The 12,496-nt window shown below is 36.8% G+C and overlaps 1 long non-coding RNA gene across 1 annotated transcript; it reads right to left on the reverse strand.

The window, feature by feature from the left end:
• Positions 1 to 1,072: 1,072 nt before the first annotated feature.
• Positions 1,073 to 6,361, reverse strand: LOC130010941 (uncharacterized). The gene is made up of 7 exons (XR_008786226.1): positions 6,270 to 6,361; positions 5,940 to 5,961; positions 4,152 to 4,184; positions 3,426 to 3,472; positions 2,828 to 2,903; positions 2,047 to 2,182; positions 1,073 to 1,231 (listed from the first exon to the last, which is right to left on the reverse strand). It is a non-coding gene; the product is annotated as an uncharacterized LOC130010941 (long non-coding RNA).
• Positions 6,362 to 12,496: the final 6,135 nt, after the last annotated feature.

Raw genomic sequence — 12,496 nt, forward strand, 5'->3', positions numbered from 1 at the left:
TAGGATAAATATCATAATCTCATACATGAACTAGGACTGGTCTCCAAATGAACTAAATATCAGTCTCAAAATGTTATAAAATGACTCAGCAAAATCAAAATCGTAATGTTATCGTAGATTGACAGATGGCCACACTTAAGTGTACAAAATATTCGACCACTTTGAAATTTGCACGTATAAAAATAAATCACACTGTAACCCATAATGTTATATTTTATTTTACTTCAAATAGATAAATGTTTTATGGTCTTGGTATGCATCCATATAAAATCTGCATTTCTTTGATGTCAATAGGACTAAGATGCGTTCGTTGACCAATGACAGCACCTCTCTGTTTGGGAATGATGGTAGGCTTTCTTCGATCATGGGCAAAAGCATAGGCACTGTAGTGCATGACCGACTCGTAGTCGTAGTGCTGGCCTTCTTCGTCGATATTGGTATACTTATTGAAATTATGTTCGTGTCCTGTAAATATATATCATATATAAATATGTAAATAAAAAAATACTTCCTTATCGAGCATCTTCAGATGTTATAATGTATGTAAATAACTATACATTAGTCATACAGTTTTATACATTTTTACTATAATAGATTACCATGACAACGGACTATAAATAATGTCAGATACAGGACATTAATAAGGGGGGGTTGTGATAAACCAGTGTTCTAGAGTGTCGCGCTTCGAGCTCTAGCTGGCCCGTCGCCCTTTGCTTGTGGTCGTGGTTTCGATCCCTTGTGTGAGCTTATGTCGCTTGGAGATAGGGGCGCCTTCTCAGCCTCGTGGGTTTACCTGGAGTACTCCGGTTTCCTCTCACAGGAAAGACCCCTCCGCGGGCGCTGGGATAATGAAAATAAGATAACTTGTCTGCGATATCACCCTCGGTGGAAGTGGATGTTAAACACGTATAAGCGGGGAATCGTAATCACTCCATTTGACTCAATAACAGACTTTGTGATCTAACACGCACGCGGTAATCATTCGGCCACCCAATCCCCCTTCATGTGGCAAGCTTTAGTGTTTTTCAATACAGATCAGCAATTCAAACACTTACCCTTTTCAATATTAGAAAAATCAATAGTGACATAACTATCACGGTCATGTCGACTCTGTTCATGCCAGCTTCCAAGGGCGTGGTTAATCTCGTGCATGATGGTACCAATTCTCAAACAACCTCTTCCCAATGTTACAGTTGACGCACTATGGCCCATACCAACTGGTGTATGACAGCTTTTCAAATATAAAATTATAAGCATTATCTGATATTTACGATATTTCGCTTGATCATTATTATCGTGACACTCGGTAGACTTTTTGAGAATTGGTAACAAGCCGCACAAATTAGGCCCCGAACATTCGAGGTGTTGAAACTAGGGTACCGAATGGGAAGACGTATATAGCATTTCTTGATCCGCTCGAGATGACTCAAAGCTATAGCATTAGACCCAGTGTCTGCTTGGTAGGCTGACACCTAGGGCCTCAAGATCTAAGGGGCCCTCCGACCAAGGCATAATATTTTGGACAGAATCACATGCCTTTCTTACATACACTTTTGCCTTAAACATACTACCCTCGGATTTGCTAAATTGTATTTAAAAAAGAAAACCTTTCATCTTTCTCTAGTCGTGAGGGTGTGGGATTATAATGGGTCCCATAAGTGAAATAGCCCAGACCGCCTCTCTTCATCTCTGACAAGACTTCGACGTCAGGTGATGTTTTAGTACCGAACATTTACGAATATTCTCCTTAACACCATACCGTCTTGACCATCACCCCGTTACTGAAGAAGTGAGTTACGGTGACTCAGCAAGTAAGTCGATTTCTTACTAACCAGGAGGTCCGGGGTTCGATCTCGGTGTTGGCCAAGTAAGGACCTTCTGATTTTCCATCCTGGTTTCCAAATGTCAGTTGTGCAGGCAGAGAGCTTGGAAGGGACAGTGTCTGGTGCCCGGGCGTGTATACTTCTTCATTAACCGAGTTGGCGAAGACATGTAGAACGTTAAACCCCATCCCATTTCATTACAATGAAAAAAACATATACTTACCCTGTTCCAGATGCAAATCTAATATATTGTCGTTGGTTGGTATGAGGTGTAAAATGGATACATGTTTTACCATTTACTTTAGTTTTCTCCTCAATGGTATGCATGGCAGCTCTGATGGAAGCTTGATCACTTGAAGCTAGGAGTAAATCAAATATATACGATTTTAAAAATATTTAGAAAATGCAATCAAGTCTTGTGATTTTGGTGTCACATAACACACCGGGTGCTCTTCAATGCATTGGCGTATCTGAGGAAAATAGAGCCATTTGCAAGCACTGGAATTGTCCCTCTGTCTAATATCTTTTTAAGATAACTTTACCATAAAATAAGATCAAAAACACATGTCAGTTTCGTTAATGTTATAACCAACAAATTATGGCACTACATGAAAATTACAACTTCCTAGCTTTTAACGATGCAAAGTGGTCTATGATCAGGGCCAAAGTCAGGATGTGGAGGGGTCAGTTTCGCCTTAATTCTACACCCAGCAGAGCAAGATAACACGGTCTTCTTCCCTAGCTTACGTGGGGAAGTGATCTGCCCTACCTCCATACCGTAGATAATACGTCACTAGTCCGATGTCAATTTGATATCTTATGTGGCGAAAAACATCATCAAATTCAAATACCCTATTATCCCCCTGTGAATACAAAACTAACATAGAGATAGGCCCTCTATCAAGTGAATAAAATTATTATTAATTTTGTACAAGCTTTTCGCGACAACATGTTAATAAAAGTAAAGCTGACAAAATGAAATGGATACTGAAAGTGTAACTTACAATATCCAGAAGAGATAGAGTATGGAAGAACACCACCGTGCCACAATTTGCTTTTATCAGTAATAGCATTTCTATTCTGTCAAATGATAATAAAAACAACCACGTTATTATATAATAGTATGAAAGGGTGTCTTGACTTAACTATGATTCGCAACATCGGGTTTGGTGGGGGTGGGGGGTCGCCTTGTCTAATGCGCGTGCTTTAGGTTTTTAAAAATAATCATTGAGTCAGGTGGCGTTGTGTCGAATCCATACACTTGTACGTGAGTAGGAACGCCTGTCCCAGCGAATTATTGAAATAAATTGAACCATGGATTAGTCATGACCTAGTTTGTGTCGAGTGGACGTAATACGCCATCCCTCTTTTTAATTCAACAGATTGTTAATGCATCAAACGGGAAGAAAAGTGATTATTGAAGTTTTATCTATAATTAACACATATTATTATACATGTATATGTCCGGATTTGCCCTGTTGAAGATCAATTTCGAAATTTCAAAGATGCATTATGTAATAGCTGTATCTTCCTATTGCAGGTGTTTATTTATATCAATTATTTTTAGACATATATTTACATATATCAACTCTCATAACTTACTCGAGGATCTTCACCTTCTCTTAACTCAATATCCCCTTCATATAAACCTTTAACAAAAATAATAATATTTTAACTCAAAGGGTGTACATACAGTAACTGGAGGCTTAGAATAGACGAACATTATTCTACAATTTTTATTGAATTAGGTTCAGTCAAGTCCAAGAACGGTCCAAATTCTATATTGATTGAAGTGGACCAATATTGAAGTCTAATTCGTTTTTTTATGGGGTGGGGGGCGTTTTATGATAAGGTCTGTCATTGGGTCAAGTAGCGTGGTTTCGATTCCTCGCTTGTACGTGGCAAGGAGTAGGGTCGCATGTCGAACCTCGTGGGTTTTCTCCGGGTCCTCCGGTCTCCTTCCATTGATAAAGCCCCTACGGGAAAACGATTTATTGAAATAAAATTGAACCATATGTTAGTCCCGAAAAGACCTAGTTTGTGTCGAATGCTCTAGATTGTGTCGAGTGCACATTAAACCTCATTTCTCTCTCTCCTCTTAAGGTATCTTAACGTCATATGTGTATCACTTACAAATGATACCATGGTGAAAGTTGTGTCTCTAATAGGTCCAGTTCTGTTTAGTATTTACATATATGTATATAATCAACTGAAAATTTGTCAACATTTGGCATGACCTGGAGACGATCTGTAGGATCTATGCAACGGGTGCCAATGTCACCCAACTATTTCCTGTTCAGTCCATGACCCCAACAAATATTTACTTACCTGGATTTTCTTCTGGAAAGTTCTCATCAAATTCTGAAAAAAAAATTGCAATTTAACGGTGATGGGGAGATATTTCAGTCGAAGGGTTGAGATAATGAAGTAGTCGATGGACAGCAATAATGCTATTTTTATATGAGATAAGCTAAAAGAAATACAATCTGATATAAAATACAGATCTATATTTCGTTTCGTTTTTTACACTTTCAATGGCCTACACCATATGAAGATCTGACCGGTTGTGATGGCAAGTCGCGTCAGAGGTCATGCGAGCGGATTTTGACCTATGACGTCAGACATTAATTGATAAACCAATCAGAGCTGTTGTTTCTAGGGGGTTACCCACAGTTCCGTGCACCTCGCGTCAAAATCTTGTCGTAAAAGACCATTTCATTGGCTAATCGGGGGGTTGGGTGGCCGAATGGTTAGCACGTGCGTGCTGTATCATACGGCCTGTCATTGAGTCAACTGGCGTTGTTTCGAATCCCCGGTTGTACGTGACAAGGAGTAGGGTCGCCTGTCCAACCTCGTGGGTTTTCTCCGGGTCCTCCGATTTCCTCCCACTGCGAAAGACCCCCACGCGCAAGCGAATTATTGAAATAAAATTAAAACCATATGTTAGTCCCGAAATGACCTAGTTTGTGTCGAGTGGACGTTAAACCCCATTTCTCTCTCTTTCTCATTGGCTAATCCCTTACATCATCCAGAACGCGGGTTATATAACAACTCTTCCAGATCCTAGTGTAGTAAAGACAAGTAAAACGAAATTTTTAATTATAAAAAAACGAAACGAAATAGGATCTGTGTTTTAATCAGATTGAAAGAAATATATTTGGGCAACAGAACACAAACCTTAAACACTACAATGTTTATATTTTAATTATACAATGAAACAGGAAAACAAAACAAATGTTAAGTGTAATTTGTTTATGAAGGTTGCAATGTTCAAGATTAAAAGCCAACTATAGATTAGCAACATCGACCAGTTCTAAATTAAAGTCGATCCTCATAAATTTGTATTGATGACACGTTGCTTGATTGTCTTAAAGATAAGTTCAAATGAAAGTATTTATAGGTTAGTTATTGCCAATAAATGTATTGTATACTTGTTATATATGGGACGTGGAGACACCAAATCTTACTAGAAAAATACTGAGTCGCCCAAAAGACACAATTGTAAGGGTGTCACATACTGGCAGCCTGTCTTATGTTGGAACGCTTCTTATGTTAGCAGAGGATAATCCAAGAATTTATGGTGAATGGACAGCGACTAAAGACAAATAAATGCTATATAAATGAAATCTCCCTCAATCAAGTCACCTGACAAACAAGGCGGAGTAAAATTGACTTTGCGGCGTGGGGTAGTTTTCCTCCGATTAAAATGGAGGGATTTGAAACTAACGTTTGATCGATAAATTAGTTTTAATATATATTTAGTGCACATATATCATCAAATCACAGTTTGTACGTGGGAGGGCATCTTTAAATACATTATTATTCAACTCATTGCTCCTTATCAGTGAAGCAGGACGGAGGACCTGACAAGAACAGTTGTCTAGTCGTTCAGGTGGGATGAACTCCCGAAGTCCCTTGGCGGTTACAATTTAAAATAAGGGTAGGTCGTGGCAAAATTCCCCTAATAGCATACTGTATGTGGTATGCCCTCTTTATTAGCCAAGGTGGGACATAACAGTAGGATGTTAAACCCAATTTCTCTTTTATATAGTATTATACTCGGCATTTTTGACTCATAAAGTGGGAAGGATATTAGTAAACGAAAATGATTCTTACCAGCCGGGCCATAGTTACCAATCTGTAAGAAAAAAATAAATGGAATAACATGTTTATCTAAAACTCGTTAGTCTTCATATAAATGACATACTCTTAGGTACCGCCCAATAATCTTAAACAGTTTTGGTTGCAAAATGAGACCGCGAAGATTCAGTGTAGTGCTCTGAATTTCGGTGTTACATTTTCACATTTTTTTCTTGGTCTCTAAACATGACCTCAGATTCATTCACACCACATGGTTAGACGCAGTAACCTACTTAGCACTTTTTTATTTCAATTTTCACGTTGATTAAATTCCGTGAAACCCTGTTTTTGTATATTGAAACTTACGGGATTTTGCTCTATTGGAACACAATGTGTAAATCCAAAAACAGCGAGTAGACACCAGACGATCTTCATGCTTACAGGTCCGTGATTTCAAGTAATCTATGACCTATATATACCATATATAGATACAAAACACTCCTTTTCCAGATATAACTTTGGGAAATATAAAACACACACTGTTAAAAATGGGTGTAATTAAAAACTATAAGCTGTGTTAGTTAAATGTAAACTTTACACCAGAGCTAGCGTGTTTTAAATGTAACACCTTTCCAAGATACAACTAACAAGTGTTACCTATATTCATGACTACTGAACACCTGAATAGGTGTAATTGTGGGGTGTTTTGGATAATCTACACCATTACCAGTGTTATACTGTATTTACACCAAAGGGTTAACTGGGGAATAAATCCTAGAACAGCGTTTATTTTATAGCGTTTATTAGGTTGCAAAGGTGTAATCGATATTCTTGAGTACTGAACACCAGGATAGGTGTAATTGTAGCCGCTAAAGGGTGTTTGGGATGAGCTACCCCTCTACAAGCGTTTTATTGCATTTACACCAACAGGTGTATTATATTAGGGAAACATTCCTTCGAATAAGGTGTCAATTTTACACTGTATCTTGCGTTATAAAAGTACATGTATACTCCAATTTGAGTGTTTTGCGTTAATTGCATTAGTAACACAACTATATCTCATTTTAAAGTGTTTACTCATAACGAATATAAGTCTTTCAGAATATAAATAATCTTAATAATATTTCATAACGCCTCAAATATAGATTATTGTAGCTTGTATACACTTAAAGACGTGTAAATGTTCCAAAATATTACCAAGTACAATATCTTAATTAATTATTCTTAATTCAAGTGAGGTGCATAAATGAATAAACCATATTATTCAGCTAAGTTGTAAGCATATGTGTATTGATTTTTCCTCATGGTTTATATTCATTGCGAATTGATACAGGTTGTTTAATTGCCCAATCGGTCTGCTGGATATTTGTTAATTTAATGTCGTTGTAAAATGAAGCGAAGTAGCCGAGGGTCTATATGTAATCTGGGTCGGGCTAAATGACTTATACTTATCATAATTATCATAGAGACCTATAGCCAATTTCGAGGGTTTTTTTTTTACCTTAGAAGTCGTTGGCTTGAAATACATATCCAACAAAACAAATTACACCCGCGTTGGTTTAATAATTAAAATGAAAGTGTAATTTACAAAACATTGTTGAGGGGTAATGCTTAATCTACACCCACCGGTGTAAACTATTTAAGTATAACATTACACCGTCTGAGTGCATCAGGCAGGTTACACTACTGCAAGTGGCAACTAGTTCCCACCTGAACTGTTGTAACGTTCTACACTAGGGGTTGGTACCGGTTTACGCTACTAAAGGCTATGAGTTACCCCTATTTAGGTGACAACTAGTTTCCACCCGAATTGGTGTTAACTACCTTATTATTTTCAACAGTGTAGCCGTTTAAAGAAAAAGGTGAGAATGGTTGACCTTTGCGTTTTATATGTGTGTTTTGCTGTTTGTTTGTTTTTGTTTTGTTTTTTTTTTATTGTATTATCTTTTTAAAGTCTAAAATCTGAAACTAAACTACTTTTGAAGTTAAACAAGTAGCACAGTGGGTGAATATGATCACATCTCAAAACCACAAGTCAAATATACTTTCAAACTAGATTAATCTGTTGTTTCACTTATTCGTCTAGATGTTCGGATGAGACGAAAATTCGAGGTCCCGGAATTCGATATAAGCCTATTTGTGAAAGACCCGTACAAAGTCAACGGTTTCCATTTATTTTCAACATAGTCCTTTTCAAGGTGTACAAACCCTCGCCATAACTATGTTGCAAGGCCTGGTCGCCTGGATGCCGGTCATTAAGTAATTTTCTTCAGCTAGCCTAAAAAAAGCGTTCACAGCTGACATAACGTCATGAAAAGATGACCGGCTAGTTCCTTCTTCATTTTTGGAAACAGGTCTCATTCATGATCACAAATCTGACCAAAAAATTATCAGGATCTGCTTCAAAATGGCGCAGATTGTCACGGGAATCTGACACGTTTCTAATCCGCAGACAAGAGCTTTAGCACCTATCTTGAAGAAGAAACTTTTGTCATTCCTAACTCTTTAGCGATAGTGCGCTCAATCGTCTCATGAGAGATGTTCACAAGAACTGGCAATTATATATGTCGAGTGGTCAATCGTCGACCAGTCATCACCATGTCATGCACCCGTCTAATGTTTTCTTGAATGGTTGTTGTTGATGGTCTTCCAGGACGCGAGTCATCGTCAAGGTTCCCTCTACCACGCTTAAATTCCGCAGGCTACTTCTTTACTGTGGAAAATGAAGGGGCATCATCCCCTAAAGTGGAGATCATGTCGGCGTGTATCTTTGATGGGATTAGTCCTTTCAGTTGGCGGTACTTGACCTATAGCCAGTTTTGTTCGTTTCTGTTGATTTCAATGGGTAGGTTCACAAGATGGTCTGGTAACGAAGACAATAATACTACTATAGTTGCAGTTCTTATGTCTACGATTCTTTCCATGATTTTACTTATTGGTGGCAAAACTTTCTTTCAGCCCAGTTGATCTATCCTTTTCAGGCACCCTCGTGTTTAACGTCCACTCGACACAAATCAGGTCACTTCATTGCTAACATATGGTTCACTTTTATTTTAATAATTCGCTTGCTTGTACGGGGTCTTTTGAAGTGGTGGGAAGCCGGAGGACCCGGAAAAAACTCACTGTGACACTACGGGGACAGATGTGACTATCCTGGTCACTTATCGTCTAGGCCTTTCTTCGACTTCACGTTGTGATAACTATTTCCAATGATCAATTAAGTCTGAAACACTGTTTATGTTGTTACTATGTTTATATATCAAATACAGCAAACTACAAAGGTTAAACACAGGAAATTACAATATCTATCATAATACTTTTCGAGTTATTAAAATATCCACGGTCTGAGTTTAATATCCTTTCTAGATCAGACCATAACGGCTGGAACGTGGCAAAAGCCGCACACTTAATGTTGGTTCTACATGCTGTTTATTTCCCAGCCACTCAATAATGTCTGAAGTGAAATTAAACTCGCTCTTTCTTATATAAAGATGATACATGCATGAGTCAGTATTGAGCCCCGGGAAATTGACGAGATACCTTCTTTATCGGATTGAACAGCTGCACAGACGCTACCCTGGATTTCAACACTGTGTATTTATATGGGCACCTAGGATGGCGGCTAACCGCGTTTCTAACGCATGGGATTACCATAATTGGATTAGCAGACTATGATGTCATTGCCCTATTTTAAACTGCCAGACTTATCCTTGTTAACCTAGTTCTCGTTTTCATTGGTACTAGCTAAAAACTTCAATACATTATCCTGATCTTCTTTTATTGAGAATTCAGATAACCTCTACTGTATATAGACCCTATAGATACTACGCCCCTTCGCAATGCGTCAAATAAGCACCGTTGCTTAATTAACGTCGTTATCTAACATGCATTAAATATAATACAATACTATACAACTTTCAGAATGACATTTTAAAATTGTCATTCCATGTCGCGAACAATCTTTAAATAATCACTAATAATAGTTACTAAAAACTTCTAGTTGTCCATTAAATATTTGAAGTCCTAATTCTACTATTTCAATACACTGATATGCATGCTACAATAACATAAATACACTGATTCAGGTTATAACACAATAAATAACACTGTTTCTAAGTCAATGTGATTTCACTGTCCTATTGTTCATTTTCTTCCACTTTAACCTAAACACAGTAAAATATAACTAAAATGTTCCTAAAATCTTCACGTGTCCTAATTTCAAAATACTATTACACTTTACTTAATGTTGTTAAAGTTCAGTTTCACTTTAACTTCTGCAATTTATCCTCTTGGATTTCCATTGGTCAGTTTTAACTACAATCGTCTTCTTCTAAGTAAGGTATCTCGTTTGTCAAAAGTCCCGACTTCTATGAATTTTCGATCAGCACTTCTTTTCTTCGTTGACGACTTGTGTTGAGATAAATTCATTCATCCACAAATCAAACATGTCATTGTTATCAGACAAAAACTTAGTAGTCCTTATTTCAGTATTAGCCTAAGATTATTTCTTAACCTTATTATCAACTTTTTCTCTTATTTAAAATAAACTTCAATTAATTATTAATTAACTTTGATGTTTCTCTTTAATCATCAGAATTCTAAAACAGTATTAAATTTCCTTTGACCCCTTAACCTTAACTCAGTACAGGCAATCTACAATTTTATCATTTCCTTTATTTTTATAATTCTGCCAAAACAATTACATGGTTACTTTAACAACTCACCATCAGTAATTTAACGACTTGACCTATAGTCTCATTAATATACCTATTTTTTTCTCAGTGTTACATTGCTACTATCTGAATGCCATCCTGTTTTATTTAAAACCATATCCACGGCGAGTGGTGTGCACCCCACTCAACCCACATATAGCTTCAGTCATTGATAACTTAAAACCTCATTACATTACTAGCGTTCTACATGTTAACAATGAACAGTTTTATACCTAATTATTACTCAATAACAAATTGTCTACAAAAACCAGACTCTGTACTGGCATTCCTTTTATTTCCTCTCGTTAAGACTATACCCTTCTTAACATTGGCGCTATACACAGCTTTTGTATACCCTCCAAGCTTATATAGGACGAACCGTGCCGTCTATTTGGCGGCCTTCATTAATCATATTTTTGACATAGGCACGCTCCTTTTCAACATCAACGGTACCGTATGTTTCTAAATAACATATATCCCTCATCTTAAAATTTTAAACGCTTTTCCGGGAATTCATTTCTCTCTGAATTCAAAAAAACACCACATTTTATTTAATTATCAAACGGCGTCTTGAAATAAATGTGATCAATATTTATTCAAGAAAAAATTGTATTATACTCATGGTTCTATCGTTCTAATAATCAATAAAACACAACCGTAAGTTATTATTACTTCTTACTTTCATCACATTTAACAAGTGACTTATCAGTTCGTGACTTCTTCTTTGACAATAAGTATGGTTTATGTATACACTACGCATGGCATGTCCGAGAATTCAAAATTTATTCGACAGCTAACCGCATATTCGAATCCAAATTTAAATTTCCCTTTTTCTCATGGTATGATTTCCCGCTTTTAACTCATACTTTGAACTTATTCTCCTTCATACATTTTGTTTTTACAAAACAATACGAAAATCTGGAAACAGATACATTGCATAAGCTACTCGCTATATATTGCAAGACACCGTATTTCCTTTTAAACCCTTTATTTAAAACCTTATACCGATCCACACGCTTACTCGCGATTACATAGGTTTATACTTTAATCTAATTCTACTAAACACAAATACATATACAGACAGGTACATTGCATTCATGTACAAACAAAAATCAAGTCAACCTCCCTATAGACTTTTCGAAATATGTAGTTACGATCTATGCCTGAAGAAGAACAATTCTTATGGAGTTCTGTGTCAACCGCGCAAAATCTCCATTTCCGAACTTCCTTCCTACTTACACCGGAGACATCATTAATTCTTTATTTTGTTTCCTATTCCGTTTCATTATTCTATCCTTATATTTTTTATAACCCTTTCTATCAAAACTTTATAATGAATATTTTTTTTCCCTATACAGTTGAATTTTAAACACCTATCTTATTTAATTTTAATCTTATATTAATTGGTCTGGTTAAACAAACTGACATGTTGAATTTTCAGAAAAAAATGCGTTTACCCATTTGCTAAATATTTCCAACTCTTCACCAGATTGATTTCTTTTGATTGCTATTTTTCTCTAAATTTCGTCCACAGGTTTTGGAATCTGCGTTACTGGTCCAAAACAAATATGCAGCACTATGTAGTACTATGCGTCGCTGGTTAGATGTGGAAAGCCACTCTTACAAAACTCCCCACGTCCAACGTGCGACGCATACTCTCTTCACTGCTACATATCTTCAGGGTCGATATCCTGGTCACAGCACCAAATAAACGACTGTGACTCTACGGTTTCGTTAAATAGACGAATTATGAATTACTTCCACGTTGTGTATACGGCCCGTGATACCAGGGTGACACTATCGTCTAGGCCCTCCATCGACTTCACGTTGTGATAACTATTTCTAATGATCAGTTCAGTCTGAAACACTGTTTATGTTGTT

The sequence above is a fragment of the Patella vulgata genome, chromosome 2 (assembly GCF_932274485.2).
Source record: "Patella vulgata chromosome 2, xgPatVulg1.2, whole genome shotgun sequence".
Lineage (NCBI taxonomy): Eukaryota > Metazoa > Mollusca > Gastropoda > Patellidae > Patella > Patella vulgata.